Source organism: Siphateles boraxobius, unplaced genomic scaffold (genome assembly GCF_051911475.1).
Source record: "Siphateles boraxobius isolate OS27281-9 unplaced genomic scaffold, OSU_SipBor_1 20, whole genome shotgun sequence".
NCBI lineage: Eukaryota > Metazoa > Chordata > Actinopteri > Cypriniformes > Leuciscidae > Siphateles > Siphateles boraxobius.
In genome coordinates this window covers 1,278,589-1,292,716 of record NW_027508811.1, presented here as the reverse complement: position 1 = coordinate 1,292,716, position 14,128 = coordinate 1,278,589, and the positions used below count along the sequence as shown (strand labels likewise).

The window sequence follows — 14,128 nt, the reverse complement described above, 5'->3', positions numbered from 1 at the left end:
AATATGTCCCGCCTTAGCTTCCTGTTTCAGTGGAAATTACGTCAACGCATCATACAAAGCTGCGCGTTCCAAGGCACTTCATTGGGCCTTTAACTTGTGGTTTCTGATGTTTACAAATCAACACCAGTTTCATATTCAACAACTTTTTGAAGTTTGTTGTTACTCTAGTTCACATGCAAAGAGTTCATAATCATAATTTAGAGAATTATTTCAGTACCACCAAAAATTATGTTGTTGTTTTGTTTTTTGATTGTGATAAACAGTTAGTCAATTAAAATGTATTTGGAGTTAAATACAACTGTCACATGTGAAACTCTTTCAGGCACAAAGGGACACTTGGCATCATTGCTCAGTAAGGCTGGAATTGTGACATTTTCATTTGTAAATGAAGAGAAAATAATGCAATAAATTGCTAATAATAATATAGAATTGTAAAGTTTAAATTTGACTAATTATTTATCATATAAATGCTTAAAGGGATAGTTGAATGAAAATTCAGTCTTCATTTACTCACTATAATACAATGTGCTTACATTTTAACTAAAATAAAGCATGGAATTAATAAAAAAGTGCTCTTAAAAATGATTTCTTAATTCATGGACAGATATATATATAGACCTTCTGCATATTATGTGCATTAATATTTGTCGTTAAAAAAAGGACAGACAATACATAGGCCTATAGTACATGCGTGATCTGTTGAAATGCATTGTGTTTATATGTAACATAACATTCAATTATATAAATAATACTGCCGACCTGTTAAATGTGCAACAAAAAAAAACAGTGTGTAGCCTGCAGTTTTACGTAGCATAGTCTCACAGTCTTGACATTTAATGTTGTGCTTCAATTCATTTTAAATAACAAATGCATAGTCTACACAAGTTCAAGAGTACTAACTTTGCCCATATTCTCCTGTGACTATGAAGTGTTTTTTCTTGGATTTTCTGCCGACTGTAACAGTCAAATCTAACCCATTGGCAAGGCAAGGTTGACAGCTACTCACAAAACTGTGCTTTGATTAATTTGTCTGATAACTTGGAGAAGTCTGTGGTTAGCGCAACTTTAGCAGTCAAAAGCTGCAAATGCATTTGCTGCAGAAACGGCGCCGGCAAAATACTTATTCTGCTTGAGTACAAATATCTTGATATTAACTGATATGGTGAAGATCCAGTGGAAGAGAACTTCATTTGAAACTGATGAGCTGAGCACATTAGGTAATAGTCACATGAGCATATTCTGTACAGGTGTGTGAATGTGCACAACTGTTGCTGACGGCTTTTCGTTTGGTGAACAAAAGCCTTGGACTCTCAGCAGTTTCCCCTCTGTGACATTATTCTCACCCGTGTTTATGCCAGGAATATTCCGTCTACCATTCTCATACTCTGATGTGATTGGGGTTTTGCCGCCTTTTTCTTTTAGCACAGAGTTGCATGTTTTTTTTTAATTTTTTGTGCTTTTGTGGGTATTCAAACTAGTGAGAAAGTGTAAAGAAAAAACATTTTTGGCTTACATGTGAAGTGAGCTGTTGTGGCCGGTTTTCTAAATGGAATCTAAACGGAACATATAAGAGCTGTTATTAAATGTTTAGTTTAATGAATATTAATTTTAAATGAATATTGATAATTGTATAGTTTTGTTCATAATATGTGCAATTAATTGACATGGATATACAGTGCATAAGTGAATAAACCAATGCCAAAGTTTACTAAAAAGAGGAACAAAAAATCATATTTTGGAAATTGATCTTAATGCCTTAATTTAAAAAATGAGGTGCATAGTATAGTATGCACCTACATATGCATATTATCCTGGATCCATGAAACAACTGGCCTTTAAAAATAAAAATCTGCCTGCCTCTATGGGAATTTAACATAGGGGTGTACTGACTTATGCATCCTGTATTTTAAGGAAGAACATTTATTTATGATACATTATTCATTCACAAAGAAAATTGTTGTCCTTAAAGGTTGGATTTTTCCTCATTTTTTTAATTAAGGCAGTAATATCAATTTCTAAAAGATAATTTTTTTATTCCTCTTTTTAGTCTACTTTTAGTGCATATCTGTAACGAGGTATAACAATTTTCCCAACACTTTATGGACTAGATCTTACATGTGAGACTTTACAAAGATTTGTTGGGTTACTGATATTTAAGTGTTTCAGTAAAGAAAATGGAAAATCTTAAAAATCTATTTTGACATGCATGTGCTTGTTACTGTAAATGTACTTTTTGTATTTACATTGGTTTCATTTGATTAAAAAAAAGATTTTTTAAATATTCCGTTTTTAAAAAAAAAGAAGCAATATGGTGAAGCCAAGTAGAAAAGTAATAACATATTTTCCTCCTTTCACTATATAATAACATAATAATTATAATTTTATTTTTCATTGCAACTGTAGCACTGTAAAATTAATATTTAATTTCTTAGTTTTCTTTATTTTGATTTAAAACCGCCAGGATTTATTTTGAACTGAGCCCCTCGGCGACCCTGCAAACACCGGCTGATCATGAGCTGCTCATGTGTAAGAAAAGAGTTTTGTACTTTAATCTGAATTATGCAGCACATATATTTATTTAATTAAATCATAGCCTTTATGATTTGATAATTGCACTAAGCCATAACATGGTTTCAGTTTTATTGTGATTAATTGTGCAGGCCTAGAATACGCATTCACTTTTTCATTTAAGCATTTTTGTCTTCAAGTTTTCCAAGTAAAAATATTTTTACAAATATTTTAAAATGTTTGAATGATAAATATCATTAAGCGTTTACAACCTAAACTAACCTTGCTTTACAATTAAATCAGATTATCCTATTTTGAGTAAAAGTTTTAAAATATGTTCGATATTTTAACTGATTCACTTCTTTTTTATAATAATAAAAGATTTTGCTAAGCTGCTTAATTTTTTTTTCTACCTTTTTTTGGAATGAGATAAATATCAGTGTTGCAAGTGTCCTGATATGATAGTGACTTTATTGCTTTAACAGTGTTAAACATTTATTTAATTGAATTTTGGAAGCTCTAGAACAATGTATGTGTTTAAGTGCCTGTATGGTATCATAAGTGTGTTATGAGCCCATGTGTGTGCAACAGACATCTGGAGCAGAGCAGAGGTGTGGAGGGGCTGGAGAAAGGACTAGTTCAAGGCCTTGGGGCTGGAACACAGATAACACAGATTGATGAACGCCACAGCTAGTGCCCAGCCACCACAAATAACAGACTCGCACAAGACCACTCCCTCTTTCATTAAACCTTGTCATATCAAGATATTATGGAGGGAGTGTCAGACCTCATGGATGAATGAACAGATTGATAGAAGGGTCCTAGTCAACAGTTCAGCCTTTCACAACGCTGTCACGCAGGGGTTAAGGGACTAGAGGATTGGGGTCTGCCTGGTTCTTTTCAGTGGAAGTATGCAGGCACATTCACTCAAATGAAGCCCACATGTAGATGATGTTAAATATAGCTCTGTTCTGGCTGCCACGGCCCCCTCCTCTCCCCTAGGCGTGTATTTGTGTGTGTCTGGGTGTCCGGTGGAGATCAGGCCTCTTTACAATAACACAAGGGTTCTCAGCAAAACACTTGAGGAATCTGTGATGTTAATTATTGTGCTGGTTGAAATACGAGGCAACCATTATTAGTTACCTGAGTAGACTGTGATTCTGTTACACAATCAGTGCTGAATTCTTCTTTCAGGGTTGTTTTCAGTAGACCCACAGCGTTGTCAGCTTAGTTATAAATCAAAGAGATCTGATATATTTGCTGGGCGCACTGTGAATTTGTGTTGTTTGCCTAACCCCGAAAACCTGACGGGGTAGATATGTTAAGATCCTGTCTGTGGAATATTTTTACCGCAACAAGCTACATTCCAAGAAAGTAAATTATATAAGTAATATTCATCTTTATTGCAATCATACCATTTTATGGAAATGGTCACAAAAACGTAGACCAATTAAAAAATATATTTTAGGTGTGCGTCAGGCAGCCTTATCAGTGGCTCAAGATGCGATGATGATGTATGGTAGTTGCGTTTAATGTTTGTGTTAGTCTATCCAGTTGAACCTACTAGATGTGCTCCTGCATTGTTCATCCTCAGGAGAAAAGTTAAGTGTTTTTTTCCCCTAACTGACATAACGCATTTTAAAATAGAATATAATTTGAATATTAGTAATTAAGTAAAAAATTCCAATTTTTTTTTTTAGCCATTTTGACAGCTCTACTCAATCAGTGTGCGGCCTCACAGAACCGTTTATCTGAACAGCTAAATTAAAACTTCAGCTAAATTAACTGGGATAACCCGAGATTTTGGACTAAAATCTGAACAGATATCGTTACTTTAAAAGATGTGATAAAACAAAATTTGGTATAGATAAAACTGTGTTTACATATCTGAAATGATCCAGATTTCATCTAATTTAATTTAAACCCTGTCTAATGATGTCTAGTTGGATAATTATTTACAAATTTAGAATGCACATTAATTTTCAATCCACCGGTTACCATTTACAACATTGCGTGTATGCTGCGTAAAAATGTGGGGTGATTTTCGATTGACAGCAACGGGCTGAATAAAAATGCAAACTCATTCTCTGACAGTAGATGGCGCTTATGTAACAGCAGAAGTAGAACCGTTTCCTCGGTAACCTCTGTACACAAAGCAGTATCATTTGATTTAGTTCACTTAATTTAGTTTCATATTATTATAGATTATCGAAGTTTTTATATTCAAATACATCTGAAATATACCCTCCCCAGATTAGAGTTTCCATTTACCATTTATAGATTTGGCAGAAACTACTTGCATTGCATTTCAAAGTACACATTTATCAGTTCTTGCTTTCCCTGGGAATCGAACCCATGACCTTGGCGTTGCAAGCGACTCTACTGTTTGAGCTACAGGAAAAGCTTTCCCTACTTTAAAAATCCATTGGTTAACATAGTTACACGCTAAGTAAACATGGGTTTGCACAATCTCCATGAGAGAGGTGACAGGAAACCCTGATGCTAAGACTAGGTCAGTACACAGGTCATAGATAAATAAAAATGAGCATGCATCAAAAATGTAAAAACGCATTTAAAAACAATACGTACACAAAACTGAAAAAAATGCTAAATTATCAGAAAAGCAAACAACGCGGTCACAGATAAAAAAAAAAGTTTGACGCCAAAATGCATCTAAAAAAGGAAAAATCAAAACTAAACTCATTTTAAAATTATTTTGCACAAAACTGAAACTTCAAAGTTATTCAAATTGCATGCAAAATCATGTTTTCTGCACATATTTAAATTTTTTGTACACTTATGCTGTTTTTCCCTTCACTCTTGTTTCCACGTTCTACGCTTGCATTTAAAATAAAGATACATCCATTTTGAAAAGAAGACACATGTGAATCGCTTGCATGGCTATGAAGGAAATAGCATGCTGAAGCTGGCATGTCTGGTCTTGGGGAAATGCCAAACAAGGGTTGATGACTTGCTAAAGTGTGACAAATAACCTTGACCAAAGTCTTTCAGCCACAGGCATGTCCAGAACATATGTAAGTGGTTGGCTGGAAATTACATCTATAGTAGATTGTGCCTGGCACATATGGATGAGGAGTGCATCAGATCCACAATGTCAAACGACTGGTCTTCCAAGTTGGAAATTCCTAAAACGTGTTCCCAAGAGGGATTTGGAGGGATCTAATTAGGTTATGAATAACGTAAATTAGTTTTGTAATGCTGTATGTGTGACAGTTGGGTAGCAGATAGTGCTGAAAATGATTAGTACCCATTTCTAGCATAGATCAAGACCATTCATTTTGGTGGGGGCATTGACAGACCAAATGCAGGATCAAAACTGGATGGAGAGAACAGGTAATTAAAAAGAGTGGGTGAATGAAAATCGAACAAACTAAACAATGTTTAAATAGCGTTAAAGAGCCACACTGTGTTTACAGTTTATGGTGGAATCAACCTACAAATAACATAATAGTTGTCTTGCATATGATTCACAGGAAAAAGGAGGCTGCCCTGAATTCCTGTTTTTAAAGCCAACATTTTCCACACTAGAATAATATGCTAATGATTGTGTTGGTAATGATGAAGCTGGCAATGGCCATCAGCCTCTTCCCAGTTGTATAAACTTATAAGAAGAGTTAAGAGGTGTGTGTCATTTTGTTTTTTTAAAGAACTGATTTATAGTTATGACCAGTCTTTTAAAGACTAAAAAAATAGATGACTAAATTGCAAGTCAGAGAAGAATCTCACAGGACCTCAAAAGGGTTGTAAGAAGAAGACTGATGGACTGGCCCCCACTATTAGTTCCAGCAGACTGATAATTCGGATGTTATTGTGCCAGGTAAGACACGAGGTCAGTGTATTTAGCTAACAGCTTAGCATTTCTGTCATTGTGTTTCCAGTGCAAGCATGCGTTTATCTAGTAGGCTACATTGGCATTGGGTTCCTAGAAGCATTCTTTTGGATGTTGTCTATATTTATCTCTAACATGTAGCATATTTTGCAGCAATTTTTGTGTGAGCATATCAGTGAACGCCCCAGACCACTTGGTGAGTTTCACGTCTTTGTAAACTAAAGTTTAATGCGTTTTATGAATGATTGGTCCAGTGCCCCTATGAAACCATTGTGGAGGTGGGGGGGTGCTAACACAGAAACCGAAAATTCTTAGGACAGCAGCATTTGTCCAAATTTCAATCTTAACCGTTCTATTTCATCAGAAACGATCATAAAACAGGGCTTTAAGTGTAAAATACCAAACTTGTCCTTTAAAGATTTTAAATTTAAGGCTTTACAGTTGTTTATGGACATTATGTTTGCCACTTATGTGGCCGAGATGACGCCATCTGAAAAGCAGTGTTATTTTAGTATTATTAAAAGCTATAATAATAATTTAATTGCCTTTTTTATATTTTCAGTTTTCATTTTAGTTTTACTAAAATGTGCTTCTGGCATTTTTAGTTTGTTGTTTTTATTATTTTTATTTAGCTCAAATGTATCTATCTTAAACTTGCCAAGGAAACATTTCGTTTCGAAACATTGTTATTCATATATTTATATTTTATTTCAGTTTTAATCACCAAAATTTTAAAACATTTTAACATTTTTAATTGCTTTAGTTTCTCTAAACATTTAGCCCAGTTAAACCTTTCCTTTTCAGATCTGCCTTAATCCAATCAACAACCGATAGATAAAACAGTTTCATTAAGATGTGCATCACAAGAAGGAAGATTTGTTACTATTTTCGTTACATCGCAACTTTAAATAATTTTTTTTTAATTCTGGTCGACTTTAAACTTGTTTTAGGTGGAGCAATATGCAGCTCAGAAAAAATCAAGTGCGTTTATACACTGATGTGCTTTCTGGAGCGTGTGATGGAACTGCATGTACTCTTTCTCATTTAATTTCTCCAGTGCGCCTCAAGAGCCAGACGAACTCGAATAAACAAGTTGTGTTATGGCGCTCTCGCCAGGTGCTGTCCAACGCCGTCTCTGCCTGTTGTTTTTGAGCCAGACTAAGATTAGGTTTGTTTGGTGCTTGCAGACTGCCGAGTCATACTCAGGGAAACTGTACCACCGTGCCTAATAAGAGCCAGATGGCCTTTGAGCCGTAATGGTGGGTCGAGACTGAGAAAGCCCCCTGGAGATGACTCGCCTCAGACTGCTATGTTTCTAAAATTACACCCTTCCAAACTGTCATTTCCTCTCCAAAGACTTTTAATGGGACAAATTAGCACTGATAGTTAACATATGAGGCCAGAAAGGGGGAACAGTACAGACTTTGGCAGTCATTAGATCGAAATATGTTTCTGAGATGCTTATGCTGTATGTTTAAGTATGTTTTTCTAGTTCTTTATTTAGATTAATGAAATAGTTCACCAAATCTGTATGACCTCCTTTCATCTGTGGCACAGAAAAGACACAATTTTAATAATGCACTGGCCACAGGGTAGCCCTTAGGTCCTTAAAAGTCTTAAATTATGGTGGATCAAAGTTAACGCCATTAAAAAGCTTAAATGTTAAGAGGTCTTAAATTTGGGGAAGGAAAAACAATAATCCGAGAAATGGCCTAATGTGATTATTAACTTTCAAAAGGCGATGATTTAAATAAATGTTAGTGCTGCGCATTCAACTTCAAAATGTGGGGCTGTTGCACGTGATTTCAGAGCAATTTACAATCAATAAATACTGTAAATTTATGCCAAGCAATTGCTTGTGATCCACTTTTGATAATATTTACTTCATATATATTTATATATTGTAATATGTTGTAACAGTGTATATATTTAATCTGGCTCGTCAGAATGAGTTGAACTAGTAAAGCAAAGACATTTCAAAATAAGAGTACTGGTGTATTTTTGGCTTGTATAAAGACATATACATATTTATTTGGAGGTGCACCCATATAAAATTGGGTGTATAAAAGTCCCTCATTATGCATACATATTTTTTTTTTCTGGATAGCATTGGTATTTTGATGCTAACACAATAAAATAAACTGTAGCTGGCAGTTAAACTCTTGTATTTTCTTGTGCCCCATCATAGGAAGGAAAACTAAGAACATTATTTTACACATTCAGTGTAAAGATTTAACTAGTATCAGCACAATACTGTTTCCTTTATTTAAACACATTATCAGCAAAATCCGATATTGATCAACCTCTAAATTATATGTATTGATATATTACTACATAAATTAGTTTCAATGCATATGTACATTATTTAGAGATTGTATGGGTTTGCTCAGTAGGCCTATGTTGTGCAATGTTTTGATACTGTATTTGCTTACAATATTCAGGTTTGGAATATGACATCAGGTTTAGTTAAAGGAACACTCCACCGTGTTTTGAAATATGGCTTATTCACAGTCTCCCCTACATTAAGATAGGTGGGCAAAAGAATTTTTGTCTCAGTGCATGCATTGTCTTAGTTTGGCAGCCCCGACGCTAGCTTAGCTTAGCAGAATGAATGGAATCCTATGTTGTCAGGGAGCATGTCGTGAGTAAAAGTGATAAATAAAAAAATAAAAATTCGAATTATTTCTTGTGGCCTGCGTATTCACAACGAGTACAAATAGCAATGCAGATTAAGACTAGGCGATTTCCTAGGCAGATATTGACTTGGGACTATATTGGGGGGAAGCACAGACGAAGCACTGCTACTTGGGCGCAGAGATATCACGCAACACCTGAAATCCCTGCACCGAGTATCTTCGCTTTTGGATTGTGTTGAGTTTGAGAAGTTACAGCTACAGTTACAGCAAACATGGTAATTGCCTGCATAGCAAAATGTTGTGAGAACAAGCAAAGGACATACACTCACACCACCAGTTCATGTTGGCTCTCATCCTCACGTCCTCTGTCTGTTGAGCGATCGCAACCTCCTCCTTTCATTCTATATCCAAAGCATGCAGCTCCTCTTCTGAAATTCTCTGGTTCGTAGAGGTATGGTTCTGGAAAGGTTGAATGGCTGAGAAGTCAACCTTTTCATCTCTCGCAAAATCCGCCATGGTCATCGCCATTCACTATGTCAAGTGTAGGAAACATAGCTAGCTACTATTCACGCCAGTATGTTGACAGAAGTTGGGGGATTTCCATAGGGGATTTCAGTATGAATTCAGCGCGTCATGCTACTTATGACTGTGCCCAAGTAGCAGTGCTTCGCCTGTGATTCGCAATATATGCCTAGGAAATCGCCTAGTCTTAATCTGAATTGCTATTTGTACTCGTACTTGTACTCGTTTGTACAGACCACAAGAAGTAATTAGGTTTTTTTTTATATATTTTTTTTATCACTTTTACTCACGACATGCTACCTGACAACATAGGATTCCATTCATTATGCTAAACTAAGCCAGCGTCAGCACTGCCAAACTAAGACAATGCATGCACTGAGACAAATGTGCGTTTGTCCACGTATCTTACTGTAGGGGAGACTGTGAATAAGCCCCATTTCAAAAAACGGTGGAGTGTTCCTTTAATGATTTTTGAGTAAACTATTACTTTAAAGCTACAATATGTAATTTTTTTTTGCCGCTAGGGGTCGCTAACCTCTTACAATAACAAAGGTGTAGGTTGATAACGCAGTGATAAGCGGAATCATAGAACTTGCCATCATGCTGATGGATCTAATAATGTATATAAATAGAGTGAAAACATTCATGTTTTTTACCATGACTGTGGTATGAAGCATGTCGCGATTGCCAATGAGAGACAGATATCAGAGCCACACGCGAGTCCCGCGGATATAAAGGGATGAGGACATTTCATTCTACCGAACTACCCGCAAGTGCTGAATTAATACTCGCACAGGTCAGTTTATTAGATGAATGAAACTTGTGAGGTAACGCAGCGCTGTTTCACTTGGTCTAACGTTACACTATCACACTAAACTGCATTTGAGTGTGTTGAAAGTTATAATGTTATTCTATGTGTTAGTTTGTTGGCTGTATGAGAATAGCTGTAAGCTAGATCAACATTAGAATAACATACTGATCATAAAGTAACATTTCATCATGTTGAACTATATAACTTTGATTAGTTTTATGTACATTTGCTTAGCTGTCTAATAAAGTACATGCAAGAGCTCTGTCAAGTCGAAGTTTGTCACGGACATGGAGCTTTCGGCATCTCGAAAACGCCACGCTGATATTGATCCCCGTTTTAGTTCTCCTTTTGTCCCAAAGTCTGCTTGCTATGATCCATAATGATTGAACAAAACGAGAACAACAGCGTGAGCGTGCCGCTAGACGTAATGCTGTTGTCCACGTCTGTCGCCATGGTTACTATGGCAGTACAAGCCGAAACCAGGGATAGCGCGGATATTATGTCATTGACAGGCGACAAGAGAATGGAGTCCGGGATGAGCCATTATTTAAAATTGGAATTTCTCTGAAATTAAAAATCTTTGGGAACTTTTGGCATATTTTAAGTACACAATTTTTGTGTCTCCTATATTTACAGCCATAAATAGGTCTCTGTCCTTGCGTCATGTGACCAGCTGTGTCTGTGGACTGTTGTCATGCTGTGAATGCTGAAGGCAACATGTATGTCATGGGGGTTAATGGGGATGTCTGTATGTTGGTACAATTTAAACCCAGCAGGTGAAGGTTCACATGTCTGGCTGTCTGTTGCTGGCGTCTCCTGCTTTCTTTCTGTCCCATGTAGAGTGTGTGTACAGCACATATACCAGTGGTCATCAGACAGTTATTTATGACATGCCCCACCGTCTCTTTCTATATTATCATGTGCCATGTGTATGTAAACTGTTAGAGTGTATGTAAAGAGTTCCAAGACTTCTGCGGAGCATAAAAAGATATTTTGATAAATGTCTCTGTTTTTTTCATTTAAAAAAAAGGGAAAAAAGAGGAAATTACACTTTTAAATATGAAACTAAAACCGACAGTACTTGGCAGCAAATCATTGCCTTAACGATTGAGTCATTCATTCAACGTGAATTTATTCAGTTACAAAAAAATGAAGTGTTGCTCAGAGATGCGCAATGGCTCTACTGTGGATTTTTTTGGAACTATTTTCATTGGTAAAAAAGCAAAAATAGACAATGTTCTGAGTCTAAAATGTAAGTCACCTGATATTAGTTTCTAGTTTATTGAACTGTTGTATAAAATCAATATCATATGTGCAATCGTGCTAATATTTGAGAAAACAGCATGCACTTGCTTGTGTGGTATTGCTTAATATCAGCTTATATGCTTATAACAGGTATATCCTGTTATAAATATTAAAAACAAGAACACATACAGAGACATTTTTTTATCTTGAGTTTTGGGGGCATTTTTATTCATTTTGTTAGCATTTTTGCTATTTTTGCTCGCATTGGTTTTGATTTCTCCACGAGAATCTGCCTCACACAGAAACAGGCCTCACAAGCCTCAACTGGCACAACCTTATTACGTCAATAAATTATCCATTTACCATTTTTTGTCCTTGGTGTGTAATGGCAGGGCAGGGCACTTTTTCGAGCTCAAGCCGGCCTGTTGTGAGGCCCGTTTCAAGTGAAACAGATGAAATATAGCAAAGGCCTCTACTGCCCAGATCTTAAAAATGTCAAACCTCAGTGCCTTTAACGCAGACAGTATTGAATACTGCTTCAGAGCGGTATTTGAGGCTAACCGCATCCCATCATTCATCATGTTCTGGAACTCACATACGCTGAAATCGTGAGACAATGTTCTAGTGTAAGTTGAATTAGCTATTACATATAATTTGGTAGTAAAATGTTGCACTTTTATCGGTACAAAGATGAGTGTGTATTTTGTAAAAATGTTTGCAACTGCTTTTCAACTTATTTAGAAGCTACACAATTATTAAATTGTGTCGTCTGTTACATAGGAATTAATAGAAGTTAGTGCAAAGTATTGAAAATCAGAATGTGTAAAAGCTCTGTAAAACTTTACTTGCATTTTTATAACACTATGTTGTAAGTGTGTCCCATCGGGTGATCACAATGTTCTACACACTCTTGCGGTATTCACGTCCACTTAAACACTTGGACCAAAAAACAAAAATACAGGACATATGTTAGTGACAAGTGGTCAAATTCAAAGACATCAAGTGCTGTTATAGGGACAGGCCCATTGTCACTATGGTTACAGGTGCTCTTCATGACTATTTCAAGAATCAAAAAGGAGCTTGATTATTCAAGCTCTGACAATATGAATGTTGTCAATGTGACACCCATGTGTTTAAGCAGTTTACGCAAGTGCACAATATCCTGTAGTCAAGTGTTTTACCTTGTCTCTTTCCTGTGAACAGTAGTTATATGTAATTTAAAGTTTCATTTGTTATGACATGGGTTTCATTAACCTCCCCAGACGTTGTTATCGTACAGATTAACGTGTCCCTTTCAGAATCCATATGTCATTTATGGTTTGAGGTCAGTAATGTCAGTGAGCTGTGCCCTCTAGCTGCAGTTAGGTCTTGGAGAGAATGCAAATGTTAACACAAACTCATACCTCCATCATGCTCGCTCTCATCTGCTGTCAGCAGATCCCAATCACAGCTTCCCAAGTCTAGCTAAAGTTTATTTGTTGTTTCTATCTATTCATCTGTTGAACATCCATTAATTTATCTACAGGCATGATCGCTACATCATTTTTCTTTTTCCTGCCCCCCTCTGTTTGATGGATGGATATTTTCTATTCCGTGTCTCTGGAGTTTCTGGGGGGAGTTTCCAGAACTTTTTAGATGTAGTGCTCGTAAAGCAGTCATCTCAGTCATCAGGGGGCTGCTCTGGAAATGAATTGACCAAGTCTCCAACCCCTCACTCTACTACCAGTCTAAAAGAGTTCAGTACAACTTCCAGGAATCTTTAAAATGACTTTTACATACAGATATAGTAGCATCAAAGTTTGAACACATTTGAATGAATTTGTGTTTCTCATGACTTTAAAGTCCTTCTGATATTAGACTTTAAAGACTTTTAATGGACTTTAAAGCTTTTACTCATGTTTTAATGTTTTATGTTAGTTTAGTAAGCAGCTATGCATTTTGCCTATGTATCAATTTATTTGCAAAATAAGAACTTTCAGTGCAGTTTAAACATTTACGGTCGGTAGGATTTTTTGTTTTGTTTTTTCAATTAATACTTTTATTCACCGAGGATGCATTAAATTGATCAAAAGGGGCAGTAAAGACTTTTACATTGTTACAAAATGTGTATTCTAGATAAATGCTGTGCTTTTGGAATTTCTATTTATCAAAGAATCCTGGAAAAATGTTTCATGGTTTCCACAAAAATTTTAAGCAGCACAAAAAATAACTTATCAATGTTAATAATAGTATGTAATGTTTCTTGAACACCAAATAAGCATAATAGAATAGAATAGAAGGATCATGTGACACTGAAGACTGGAGTAATGATGCTGAAATTGTAGCTTTGCCCTCACAATGTATTAAAATAGAAAAGAGTTATTTTAAATTGTAATATTTTACAACATTGCTGTTTTTCCTGTGTACAGTTTTTTACTGTTTACAGTACATGTGAACTCTTTCAATGCCGTTTTAAAGCATCCCAGGATGCAACTCATGAAGTTGAAGGAATGAGTGTGGACAGTTATAATCTTGAATGGCGACTCTCAAGAAGATGCAGTTTGAGAGTTTAATTCC

At 35.8% G+C, this 14,128-nt stretch overlaps 1 protein-coding gene across 4 annotated transcripts in view; it reads left to right on the top strand.

The window, feature by feature from the left end:
- thada (THADA armadillo repeat containing) overlaps positions 1 to 14,128 on the top strand; it is a 123,806-nt gene that overhangs the window by 57,738 nt on the left and 51,940 nt on the right. The gene's annotated exons all lie outside the window — the stretch shown is intronic.